Source organism: Choloepus didactylus, chromosome X, assembly GCF_015220235.1.
Source record: "Choloepus didactylus isolate mChoDid1 chromosome X, mChoDid1.pri, whole genome shotgun sequence".
NCBI classification, from domain to species: domain Eukaryota; kingdom Metazoa; phylum Chordata; class Mammalia; order Pilosa; family Megalonychidae; genus Choloepus; species Choloepus didactylus.
Genome location: NC_051334.1, coordinates 154,439,527 through 154,452,452, shown reverse-complemented (window position 1 = coordinate 154,452,452; position 12,926 = coordinate 154,439,527).

The window sequence follows — 12,926 nt, the reverse complement described above, 5'->3', positions numbered from 1 at the left end:
CTAAAGGAAGCAATGGATGTTCCCACAATAATTGTGGGAGACTTCAACACATCACTCTCTCCTATAGATAGAGCAACCAGACAGAAGACCAATAAGGAAATTGAAAACCTAAACAATCTGATAAATGAATTGGATTTAACAGACATATATAGAACATTACATCCCAAATCACCGGGATATACATTCTTCTCTAGTGACCATGGAACTTTCTCAGAATAGACCATATGCTGGGACATAAAACAAGCCTCAATAATTTTTTTTTTAAAAATTGAAATTATTCAAAGCACATTCTCTGACCACAATGGAATACAATTAGAAGTCAATAGCCATCAGAGACTTAGAAAATTCACGAACACCTGGAGGTTAAATAACACACTCCTAAAATAAATGGTTTATAATGTAGAATGTAGGGGAAATAGCAATAGAGAGCAATTGGTGAAGTGGGAAAGATAACCCAATAAGAACAGATAAGCTCTTGTGGGTGAGTTTAACATTTTGGGAATGCCCAGGAATGACTATGGTTTGTTAATTTCTGATGGGTATGGTAGGAACAAGTTCACAGAATGTTGCTATATTAGGTTATTTTCTTGGGGTAGAGTAGGAACATGTTGGACTCCCTTGTTATGGTTTGTTTGAAATGATTTTTTATGGTATGTTTTTAGTTTTCTTTTTTTTGATATAAATGATTAAAAAAAAGTTAATTAAAAAAAACAATAAAAAATATGCAGAGCCCCCCTGAGGAGCTGGTGGAGAATGCAGGGGTGCTGGTCTCACCCACCTCCATGGTTGCTGATGTGCTCACAGACATAGGGGACGGGTGGTTTGATGGGCTGAGCCCTCTACCACAGGACTTGCCCTTGGGAAGACTGTTGCTGCAAAGGAGAGGCTAGGCCTCCCTATAATTGTGCCTAAGAGCCTCCTCCCGAATGCCTCTTTGTTGCTCAGATGTGGCCCTCTCTCTCTAGCTAAGCCAACTTGGCAGGTGAAATCACTGCCCTCCCCACTACACGGGTCTGACACCCAGGGGAGTGAATACCCTTGGCAAAGTGGAATATGACTCCCAGGGAGGAATCTAGACCCAGCATCATGGGATGGAGAACATCTTCTTGACCAAAAGGGGGATGTGAAAGGAAATGTAATAAGCTTCAGTGGCAGAGAGATTTCAAAAGGAGCCAAGAGGTCACTCTGTCGGGCACTCTTACACACAATATAGACGACCATTTTTAGGTTCTAATGAATTGGAATATCTAGCAGTAAAAACCTGAAACTATCAAACTGCAACCCAGGACCCATGAATCTTGGAGATGATTGTATAAAAATGTAGCTTATGAGGGGTGACAATGTGATTGGGAAAGCCATATGGACCATACTCCCCACTTTGTCTCATTCATGGATGGATAAGTAGAAAAATGGGGGAAGAAATAAAAAGGAGAAAAAGGCACCCAGTGTTCTTTTTTACTTTAATTGTCCTTTTTCACTTTAATTTTTATTCTTATTGTTTTTTTGTGTGTGGTAAAGAAATTGTCAAAAATTAATTTTGGTGATAATGGTACTGTGAACAATTGAATGTATGCTTTGTTTGGTATGTATGGTATGTGAATATGTCTCAATAAATATGAATACATTAAAAAAACACACATGACAAGTTAATGACAGAGCCTAGGACTTCCAATCCTCATCTTATACCATTATTCTGTACAAGGAAATGTTGGAATTCATCAACTGACTTGGGGGAGGGTATGGAGACCAAATCTTCTCTTACATTAAGTTAATTATCCTAGCAACCCTTTTTTCAATGAATCAAATCTCTTAGATTAGGACCACACTTTGTTTTATATCCTGCTAAATTCCTGTTCAGTTAAGTCTTAATTTACAAACAGAAACTATGAACACACATAATTATTAGTAACATTTCAATTATTATAAAACAGTGTTTGGAGATTTATGAACACTTTATTAGATGAGGCATTTAATTTCCCTATCATCATTTTCTAAATTCACATTATTTTATTAAATATGAATAACCAGTATAAACAATCACCCAGCAAATAATATAAGAACAAAATTACCTTACTAAAATAATCTCTAAATTATCAAGAATGTCAAGTCTAATTTTAGTCCCCTTTCCAAATTTATTTTTAAATTTGCTAATTTAACAAACTCCTGGGCTACTGTATTTAAAACTCATCTGATAATGGAAATTTTAATTTTGTCCTTATGAATGATTTCTTTAAAGGTAACCAAGTATATGTTGCATAAAACAAGAACTTATATGTCAGAAACCATGTAGTGACTTAGAAGCCAAGGGGAAGGGGCATTACAAAAAAGTAATTGGGTATAAAGTATAACTGGAAAAATCAGGTCTTTGTATCAACAAACTTCCTTCAGATCTCTGTCCATGCATGCACTTTTTTTCCTATTACCTGACCCTGACTCTTAGACATTCCCTTGTTTCTATTTTCATTCATCCTGGCTGGGATCATTTAAGTTTACCTGGAAGAAACACTATGCACTGACTCAGTGCCAATGTTTACTTGTGATGACTGAACACCTTTAACATCCATCAAGAAACTCTTTATTTACCCTGTACTCATGTTATATATTGGGTAACATGTCTGATTCAAGCCTCCCAAGGTTCATTCCCTACCATTTTCTTGGGGTATCAAAGTTGCCTGAAAGGTGCTTAGTCCTTTTCTCTGTCCACAGTCTCTTAGAAACCTGTAGTCTATTTATAACCTAAAGTAATGAATAAGTTTAACTTTCTCTGCATTATTTTGTGGAAGGTGCTGTACCATAATTTTCTTTTCTGGGTTTAGTTCATTTTAGTTAGAGTATGCTGCTGATGTGGTCAAAGTGGCAGATGGAATTGCCATATAGCCCTAACTGATCTCTGTGAAAAATATTAACTTTGCTTATGTACTACTGATCTTATTTATCTGTCTTTTCATTAGAAAAAGAAACATTATCACTAAATCAGTGAGATCTATCTCAAGTTATAGAATTCAGTGTCATTTTCATACTGTTGGCCAAGAAATTCAAAACTTCCTGCTGAGCTTCTACGGCAGGATAAATCAGAAACTGGGTGCTGTTCAAACCAAACGCTTATGTAAAGGAATAATTGCCATAATGTTACTAGGCTGGAAATTGAAAAAAGTATGAAAAACAAAGTGAAGCCTGGAATTCACAGCAAGAATTTGCTTCTTGAAAACAGTGGCAGAATACTATGGAAGGCATTTAATGAGCAAAAGCACAACCCAAAATGTTAAGGCTAGAGACAAGGAACCTCCACAGGGAGAAAAGAAAATAGGGCATTTAAATAGTGTTGTATACTATAAATTGGTAAGGCATTTGGAAGAGCCATAAAATGTTAAATGCTTTGAACCAGTAAACCTACTTGTAGAAAGTTTCCATAGAGAAATAATACACAAAAACATGGGGGAGTCATGTACAAAAAGGTGTTCATTGTATTATTTATGTTTATGAGAAAAATAATCTACATAAATGTTCAATATTATATGAATGGTCAAGTAATATTACATGTGTGCTATATGAAGATTAAAATATTATCATCACTTAATAATAGAGGAACATGCTAAATTTTAAAAAGATGCAAAATGTTGTGCACATTATATTTGTTACCATGAAAATCCATATGCTTATGAAAACTGGATTGGTGTATCTCCAAACTATAATTATTTTATTAGGATTTTGGACTTGTTGCAAAAGTATTTTTCTCTTTTTTTAGCTTAACTTTCTCAATATCATTTGTATATTTTAACATGATTTTAAAAATCTGCCTGTACTATTCATTTCTCCACTTTATCTTTACCCAGATGTCATCCATTGCAAGCCGAAAACATTTACCATATTGCGGGGTCATAGAATAGAAAATGTTGGAACCAATGAATTGTCATAAAAATATGTTGTTATCTAAGAATTATGATATAGTTCATACATAATTTTCTTTTCTTGCCAGAATCCTTCCAAGAGCATCTATTATGAACTCTGTTTCTTCTTGACTGTGATATGGAAACCTATAAAGTCACAGCCTTTCTTTCAGTTATCTAATAAAGTAGTTGAACTCCTCTCTCAGGAGTTTATAAGGCATCCATTATCTAACCCCATGAAAAACTCCACTCCATTTAGGATGTTATCAAATATTTTACATCCAATATCATTTAACCCTCACAATAACCACATGAAGAACAAATCTTATTGCTAATAGAAAGAAACTAATGCCCAGAAAAATTAAATAACTTAAAAAAATTACACAGACTATTAGAACCATTTTTTTAAAACAGAAGTGCCTGAATTCCTAATTAGAATTTTTTCTACTATACTTCACTTCTTTTCTCTTCATAATTGTCTCATAAGTCCTCTGCTCACCTTCATTCTTTTACTGAGCACCTTCTATGTAAAACTGTACTAAATTCTAAGGACACATGGATAGATAAAATACAACCCTGCTCTCAAGGTTTATCTACTCTGTCCTTTGCCATTCAATCATTTATTCATCCATTTCAAAAATTATGTAATTTACGCTTACTATGTGACAGATACTTCCTATTGGAAAGATAACATTTGACTTAAATTGAAGTATTGCTCAATTACAAGAGAAGATAAAACAGCAAAACAAGCAGTCACAATAAATACATAATATAAGTGGATAAAGCTATAACAATGCCAGGCAAGGTCCTTCAGATAAATTAGAAATTTCTGAAAACAATAAAGCATGTCATTGCAGGGAAACATTCTTAAAAGAAAATATGAGATGCAATTCCCTAAACACTTGTGATATCTGAGTTGGAAAGCCTAAGGGCAGAAAGCCCTACATCTTGTGTCACTGACATAAGACTCTATCAGTGTTTATTACCACAAAACAAAGCCAATCAATATGCAGCTATGACTATCACTCTGCCCCCTATTCTTACTTCTATATGCTCCTTTACCTATTTCCTCAAATATTTGTCTTAGCCTTTAAACCTTAATTTCAGGTAAATAGTTAGGTATTCTACATTATGAAAACAGAAACCTACCTTTCCTACATATATGGCACTCTTATTGTATTTCATTCTCACAAGAGGAGATTTTATACATTTTCATCTCCAGGAAAAAATTTTTAAAATAAGCACATTTTCTGAAGAGTGGTTAAGTTGGAATTTTTTCATGTTCCTCATTTACTTGCAAGTAAAAGAGAAATGTAGGCTGAACATTATGAGTTAAAATCTCTCATTTGTACACAGCTGGTTATACTTAGAAAAACTCATCAGTATCAGTGGCCCATAATGTTTTTTATCACCATATAAGAAACAAAAAAAAAATTAAATTTCTTCCGAATATCCCAACAACAAATGTACTGTCATGATGCTGAATAACAGAAGCTGTATACTAATTTGTCTCTTCAGTTTGTGAGTGGTCAAAGAATGAGTCTGCCTTTCTCTCTCTTGCTCTCACTTGGGCTCTTGCTCTCTTACTTTCCAAAATTATGGCTAATTTAACAGACAAGATTCAAAATGAACTGTCAGAGGTAATATCTAGATTAAATATTGGAGAGTATAATGAAGGACTACAGAAGTGTGATTTATTCCAACTCCTTAGTCAGTGTTGGACCATTTTGTTTACAATGTTTCCTTCTCAAAACTTAATTACCAGATTCACTAATATGAGACTCCAGGCAAAATTGAGTTATTGTGTTTATTTTCTCTAACATCCAGTTTTTAAAATCAGTTATAACTTTCTATGTAGTTTACATGTAGCCACCCTGTATTACACTGAAGCTTTATCTGTACTGATCTGACATAAGAGTTTACAAGTTCAGTGTTGAGAGACAGTTTAACACGGTGGAAAGAGCTTCAGCTTTTGAGACAGATCAGGTTTCTAATTCTGCTTTCACCATTTCCAACTGTGTTGCCCTAAGCAATTGTACCAGAGATGGATAGTGTGACTGTCTCTTAAAGATGGATATAATGGCTATTGTTATTTTGCATCTCTTCATTTGTTAGAGGAAGTCTATAAGAATGCCTTGGTTTTTATGACGCATAGTTACATCATATCAGTGGTGGAAGCAGAGTTGTTTTTATTGTATAGAAATTCAAATATATGTAGAAGGGTGTTTTTGTATGTGGAGCAGCTAAAATATTGGGCTGTGCCAGTTATTAAGTTATTATGTCTCGGTTATAAACTCACCTTTCTATACTCTACTTCTTGATGCCTCTGCCAGGATTCTGCAAACTGCGTTTTTGGTTTGCCACCTGGTTTTATGTTCAATTCTGCCAAATTGGGACATGACTGGGAGAATGCAAGGTTGGAGGAAGACAAAGGGGCATGCTTCCTCATCTGGGTCCTCTCCAGATTCCACATTCTTCTCTTTGTTTGTCCAACCCTAGGCATGGTAGTTGCTTCCTATAGTTGTCATATCCATGATAATTAAATCTTCTATTTTTAGCACTTTCAATTGTCTAGTTAATATTCTTAATACCTACTTATCTATTATTTATATTAAATGCTGTCTGTCCAAATAACTCCTATGGTTTTTATTCCCTGACTGAACCCTATTACAGCATGCTACTACATTTCCCTGAAATTCACTTTCCCCCATTTTAAACATAGGAATAATAATGCAGGAAGTCCTCATTATCCAGAAGTAGTTAGTATCAGAAAAGGCTACAACATGAATGTACTTTAAAAGAGGACCAAAATGCATTGCAAATTGTGACCAAAAGTTTGGTTGGGATTATACCTTGAAAAAAAATAAAATTATGAAAAGCATTTATCTTTCATTTAACAAAATTGTAATTATAATCAAAACTATGTCCTATTCTCAGAACAAAGAATGATTTGATGTTGATGTTGACTTTTATTTTATGTGTGTATAATTTTTCTGAAAAAATAGTATAATAGCATAATATAACACTCTTTAATTTATGTTTGATTTATTTTGCATATCCATTAATAAGTTCATAAATGGAAAAATATTCAAGGGCTTCAACAGTTTCCAAAAGGACTCTCTTCATTATTATGGTAAATGTTCTCTTATTCAATTATTTTATTTATTTATTTTTTTGGGGGGGGTACCTGGGGCTATTTTTTTTTTTTTTTACAAAACAAAGCGTACATTCAATTGTTCACAGTAGAATTACATAGTTGTGCATTCATCACCAAAATCAATCCCTGACTCCTTCATTACCACACACACAAAAATAACAAAAATAAAAATTAAAGAGTAAAAGAGCAATTAAAGTAAAAAAAGAGCACTGGGTGCCTTTGTTTGTTTTCCTTCTCCCATTTTTCTACTCATCGATTCATAAACTAGATAAAGGGGAGTGGGGTCCATATGGTTTTCCCAATCACATTGTCACTCCTCATAAGCTACATTTTTATACAATTATCTTCAAGATTCATGGGTTCTGGGTTGTAGTTTGATAGTTTCAGGTATCTACTGCCAGCTACCCCAATTCATTAGAATCTAAAAAGGGTTGTTTATATTATGCATAAGAGTGCCCAACAGAGTGACCTCTTGGCTCCTTTCGGCATCTCTCTTGCCACTGAAGCTTATTTCATTTCCTTTCACATCCCCTTTTTGGTCAAGAAGATGTTCTCCATCCCACGATGCTGGGTCTAGTTTCCTCCCCGGGAGTCATATTCCACATTGCCAGGGAGATTCACTCCCCTGGGTGTCAGATCCCACGTAGGGGGGAGGGCAGTGATTTCACCTTTCAAGTTGGCTTAGCTAGAGAGAGAGGGCCACATCTGAGCAACAAAGAGGCATTTGGGGGGAGGCTCTTAGGCACAATTATAGGGAGGCAAAACTCTCCTTTGCAGCAACAGTCTTCCCAAGGGCAAGTTCTGTGGTAGAGGGCTCAATCCATCAAACCACCAATCCCCTATGTCTGTGGGCACATCAACAACCATGGAGTTGGGGAAGCCCAATACCCCTGCATTCTCCACCAGCTCCTCAAGGGGGCTCTGCATATTTTTTTCATTTTTTTTAAGTAACTCTTTTTTTTTTTAAATCAACTGTATCAAAAAAATTTAAGGAAAACATACAATAAAAAAACATTTCAAACAAACCATAACAAGGGAGTAAGAAAAAGACAACTAACCTAAAATAACTACTTTACTTCCAACATGTTCCTACTCTACCCCAAGAAAATAACCTAATATAGCAACATTTCTATGAACTTGTTCCTACCACACCCATCAGAAATTAACAGACCATCGTCATTCCAGGGCATTCCCAGAACGTTAAATTTACCCTCGATAGTTTATCTGTTCTTATTGGATTATCAATCCCCCTTCCTTAATTGTTCTCTATCACTAGTTCCCCTCCATTCTACATTATAAACCATTTGTTTTACATTTTTCAATGTTCACATTAGTGGTAGCATATAATATTTCTCTTTTGTGCCTGGCTTATTTTGCTCAGCATTATGTCTTCAAGGTTCATCCATGTCATATGTTTCATGACATCGTTCCTTCTTACAGCCGCTTAGTATTCCATCATGTGTATATACCACCTTTTATTTATCCACTCATCTGTTGAAGGACATTTGGGTTGTTTCCATCTCTTGGCAATTGTGAATAATGCTGCTATGAACATTGGCATGCAGATATCTGTTAGTGTAACTGCTTTCAGATCATCTGGGTATATACTGAGAAGTGCAATTGGTGGATCGAAGGGTAACTCTATATTTAGTTTTCTAAGGAACTGCCAGACTGACTTCCAGAGTGGCTGAACCATTATACAGTCCCACCAACAATGAATAAGAGTTCCAATTTCTCCACATCCTCTCCAGAATTTGTAGTTTCCTGTTTGCTTAATGGCAGCCATTGTAATTGGTGTGAGATGGTATCTCATTGTGGTCTTAATTTGCATCTCTCTAATAGCTAGTGAAGCTGAAATTTTTTTCATATGTTTCCTGGCCATTTGTATTTCCTCTTCAGAGAACTGTTTTTTCATGTCTTTTGCCCATTTTATAATTAGGCTGTCTTTACTTTTGTCATTGAGTTATAGGATTTCTTTACATATGTAAGACATCAGTCTTTCATCAGATACATGGCTTCCAAAAATTTTTTCCCATTCAGTTAGCTGCCTCTTCACCTTTTGAGAAATTCTTTGAGGAACAGAAACTTCTAAGCTTGAGGAGTTCCCATTTATCTATTATTTCTTTTGCTGCTTGTGCTTTGGGTGTAAAGTCTAGGAAGTGGCTGCCTAATACAAGGTCTTGAAGATGTTTCCCTACATTATCTTCTAGGAGTTTTATGGTACTGCCTTTTATATTGAGATCTTTGATCCACTCTGAGTTAATTTTTCTGTAGGGTGTGAGGTAGGGGTCCTCTTTCATTCTTTTGGATATGGATATCCAACTCTCTCAGCCCCATTTGTTGAAAAGACTGTTATGTCCCAGTTCAGTGGCTTTGGGGGTCTTATCAAAGATCAGTCAGCCATAGATCTGGGGGTCCATCTCCGAGTTCTCAATTTGATTCCATTGATCAATATGTCTATCTTTGTGCCAGTGCCATCATTGTTTGACAACTGTGGCTTTATAATAAGCTTCAAATTCAGGGAATTTAAGTCCTCCCACTTCGTTTTTCTTTTTTAGAGTGTCTTTAGCAATTTGAGGCATCTTCCCATTCCCAATAAATTTGATAACTAGCTTTCCAAGTCTGCAAAGTAAGTTGTTGGAATTTAGATTGGGATTGCATTGAATCTGTAGATGAGTTTGGGTAGAATTGACATCTTAATGACATTTAGCTTTCCTATGCATGAATATGGAATATTTCTCCATCTTTTAAGGTCCCCTTCTATTTCTTTAGTAGAGTTATGTGGTTTCTTTTGATAGGTCTTTTACAATCTTTGGTTAAGTTTATTACTAAGTACTTGATTCTCTTAGTTGCTGTTGAGAATGGTATCTTTTTCTTGAGGGTATCTTCAATTGTTCATTCCTAGCACATAGAAACATTACTGACTTATGTGCATTAATCTTGTATCCCGCTACTTTGCTAAATTTGTTTATTAGCTCTAGTAGCTGTATCATAGATTTCTCAGAGTTTTCCAGATATAAGATCATATCATCTGCAAACAATGACAGTTTTACTGCTTCCTTTCCAACTTGGATGCCTTTTATTTCTTTGTCTTGCCGGATTGCCCTGGCTGGCACTTCCAGCACAATGTTGAATAACATTGGTGACAGTGAGCATCCTTGTCTTGTTCCTGATTGTAGAGGGAAGGCTTTCAGTCTCTCACCATTGAGTACTATGCTGGCTGTGGGTTTTCATACATGGTCTTTATCATATTGAGTAAGATTCCGTCAATTCCTACCTTTTCAATTGTTTTTATCAAAAAGGGATGTTGGATTTTCTTGAAGTTTTTTCAGCATCTATTGTGATGATCATTTGATTTTTCCATTTTGATTTGTTAATGTGTTGTAATACATTGATTGATTTCTTATTTTGAACCATCCTTGCATGCCTAGAAATGAACCCCACTTTGTCATGGTGTATGATTTTTTTAATGTGTCTTTGGATTCGATTTGCAAGTATTTTGTTGAGAATTTTTGCAACTATATTCATTAGGGAGAGAGGCCTGTAGTTTTCCTTTTTTGTAGCATCTTTACTTGGTTTTGGTATTAGATTGATGTTAGCTTCATAAAATGAGTTAGGTAGTGTTCCATTTTCTTTGATGTTTTGAAAGAGTTTAAGTAAGATTGGTGTCAGTTCTTCTTGGAAATTTTGGTAGAATTCCCTGTGAATCCATCTGGCCCTGGCATTTATTTGTGGGAAGCTTTTTGATGACTGATTGGATCTCTTTGCTTGTGATTGGTTGGTTGAGGTCTTCTGTTTCTTCTCTGGTCAGTCTAGGTTGTTCATATGTTTCCAGGATATTGTCCATTTCCTCTACATTATCCAGTTTGTTGGCATACAGTTGTTCATATTATCCTCTTATAATTTCTTTTAATTTCTTCAGGATCCACACTAATGTCATCTTTCTCATTCATTATTTTGTTTTTATGGGTCTTCTTTCTTTTTGATTTTGTCAGTCTAGCTAGGGGCTTGTCAATCTTGTTGATCTTCTCAAAGAATCAACTTTTGGTGTTATTTATCCTCCCTTGTTTTTTTGTTCTCTATGTCATTTATTTCTGCTTTAATCCTTGTTATTTGTTTTCTTCTACTTGGTTTAGGATTGGTTTGCTGTTCATTTTCTAGCTTCTTTAGTTGATCCATTAGTTCTTTGATTTTGGCTCTTTCTTCCTTTTAATATATGTGTTTAGTGCTATAAATTTCCCCCTCGTTACTACTACTGCTTTTGCTGCATACCATAGGTTTTTGGTATGTTGTGTTCTCATTTTCATTTGTCTCTATATATTTAGCAATTTCTCCTGCTATTTCTTCTTTAACCCACTGACTGTTTAGGAGCATGTTGTTTAACCTCCAGGTATTTGTGAATTTTTAAGTCTCTGATGGTTATTGACTTCTAATTTTATTCCATTGTCACAGAATGTGCTTTGAATATTTCATTTTTTTTAATTTATTGAGGCTTGTTTTATGTCCCAGCATATGATCTATTCTGGAGAAAGTTCTGTGAGCACTAGAGAAGAATGTGTATCCTGGTGATTGGGATGTAATGTTCTATAAATGTCTGTTAAATACAATTCATTTGTCAGACTGTTTAAGTTTTCAGTTTCCTTATTTGTCTTCTGTCTGGTTGATCTATCTATAGGAGAGATTGATATGTTGAAGTCTCCCCAAGTATTGTGGAAACATCCATTATTTCCTTAGTTTTGCCAGTGTTTGTCTCATGTATTTTGGTGTCACCTTTATTGGGTGCATAAACATGTATGATTGTTATTTATTCTTGTTGAATTGCCCCTTTTATTAGTATGTAGTGGCCTTCTTTGTATCTCATAACATCCTTGCACTTAAAGTCTACTTTGTCTGAGATTATATTGCTACTCCTGCTTTCTGTTGGCTGTAGCTTGCATGAAATTTTTTTCCATCCATTCACTTACAATTTCTTTTTGTCCCTGTGTCTAAGATAAGTCTCTTGTATGCAACATATTCATGGCTCTTTTTTTTTAATCCAGTCTGCCAATCTATATCTTTTATTTGGGGAGTTAAATCCATTTACATTCAATGTTATTACTGTGAAGGCAGTTTCTTGAATCAGCCATCTTATCCTTAGGTTTATCTTTGTCATATATATTTGTTCCTCTCTCTCTTAATTGTCCTTTAATGAACCAATATTAAATCTCTTTAGTACTGACCCTTTCTCCATATCTCTCTCTCCTTTCTTTGTTTTCTCTGATGGTAGGGATCCCTTTAGTATCTCAAGTAGGGCAGGTCTCTTGTTAGCAAATTCTCTCAGCATTTGTTTGCCTGTGAAAAATTTAAGCTCTCACTCAATTTTGAAGGAGAGCTTTGCTGGATAAAATATTCTTGGTTGGCAATTTGTCTCAGAATTTTAAATATGTCATGCCACTGCTTTCTCACCTCCATGGTGGCTGCTGAGTATTCACTACGTAGCCTTATGCTGTTTCCTTTTTTATGTGGTGAATTGCTTTTCTCTTGCTGCTTTCAGAACTTGCTCCTTCTCCTCCATATTTGACAGTGTGATCAGAATATGTCTCATAGTGGGTTTATTCGGATTTTATTCTATTTGGGGTTCACTGGGCATTTATGATTTGTGTATTTATGGTGCTTAAAGATTTGGGAAGTTTTCCCCAACAATTTCTTTGAATACTCTTCCTAGACCTTTTATGCTCCCTTCCCCTTCTGGAACACTAATGAGTCTTATATTTGGATGTTTTATATTAGCCATCATATCCCTGAGGTCCATTTTGATTTTTTCTTAACTTTTTCCCTATTCTTTCTTTTCTCTTTTATTTTCCATTCTGTCATCCTCCAGGTCACTGATTTGCTGTTCAGCT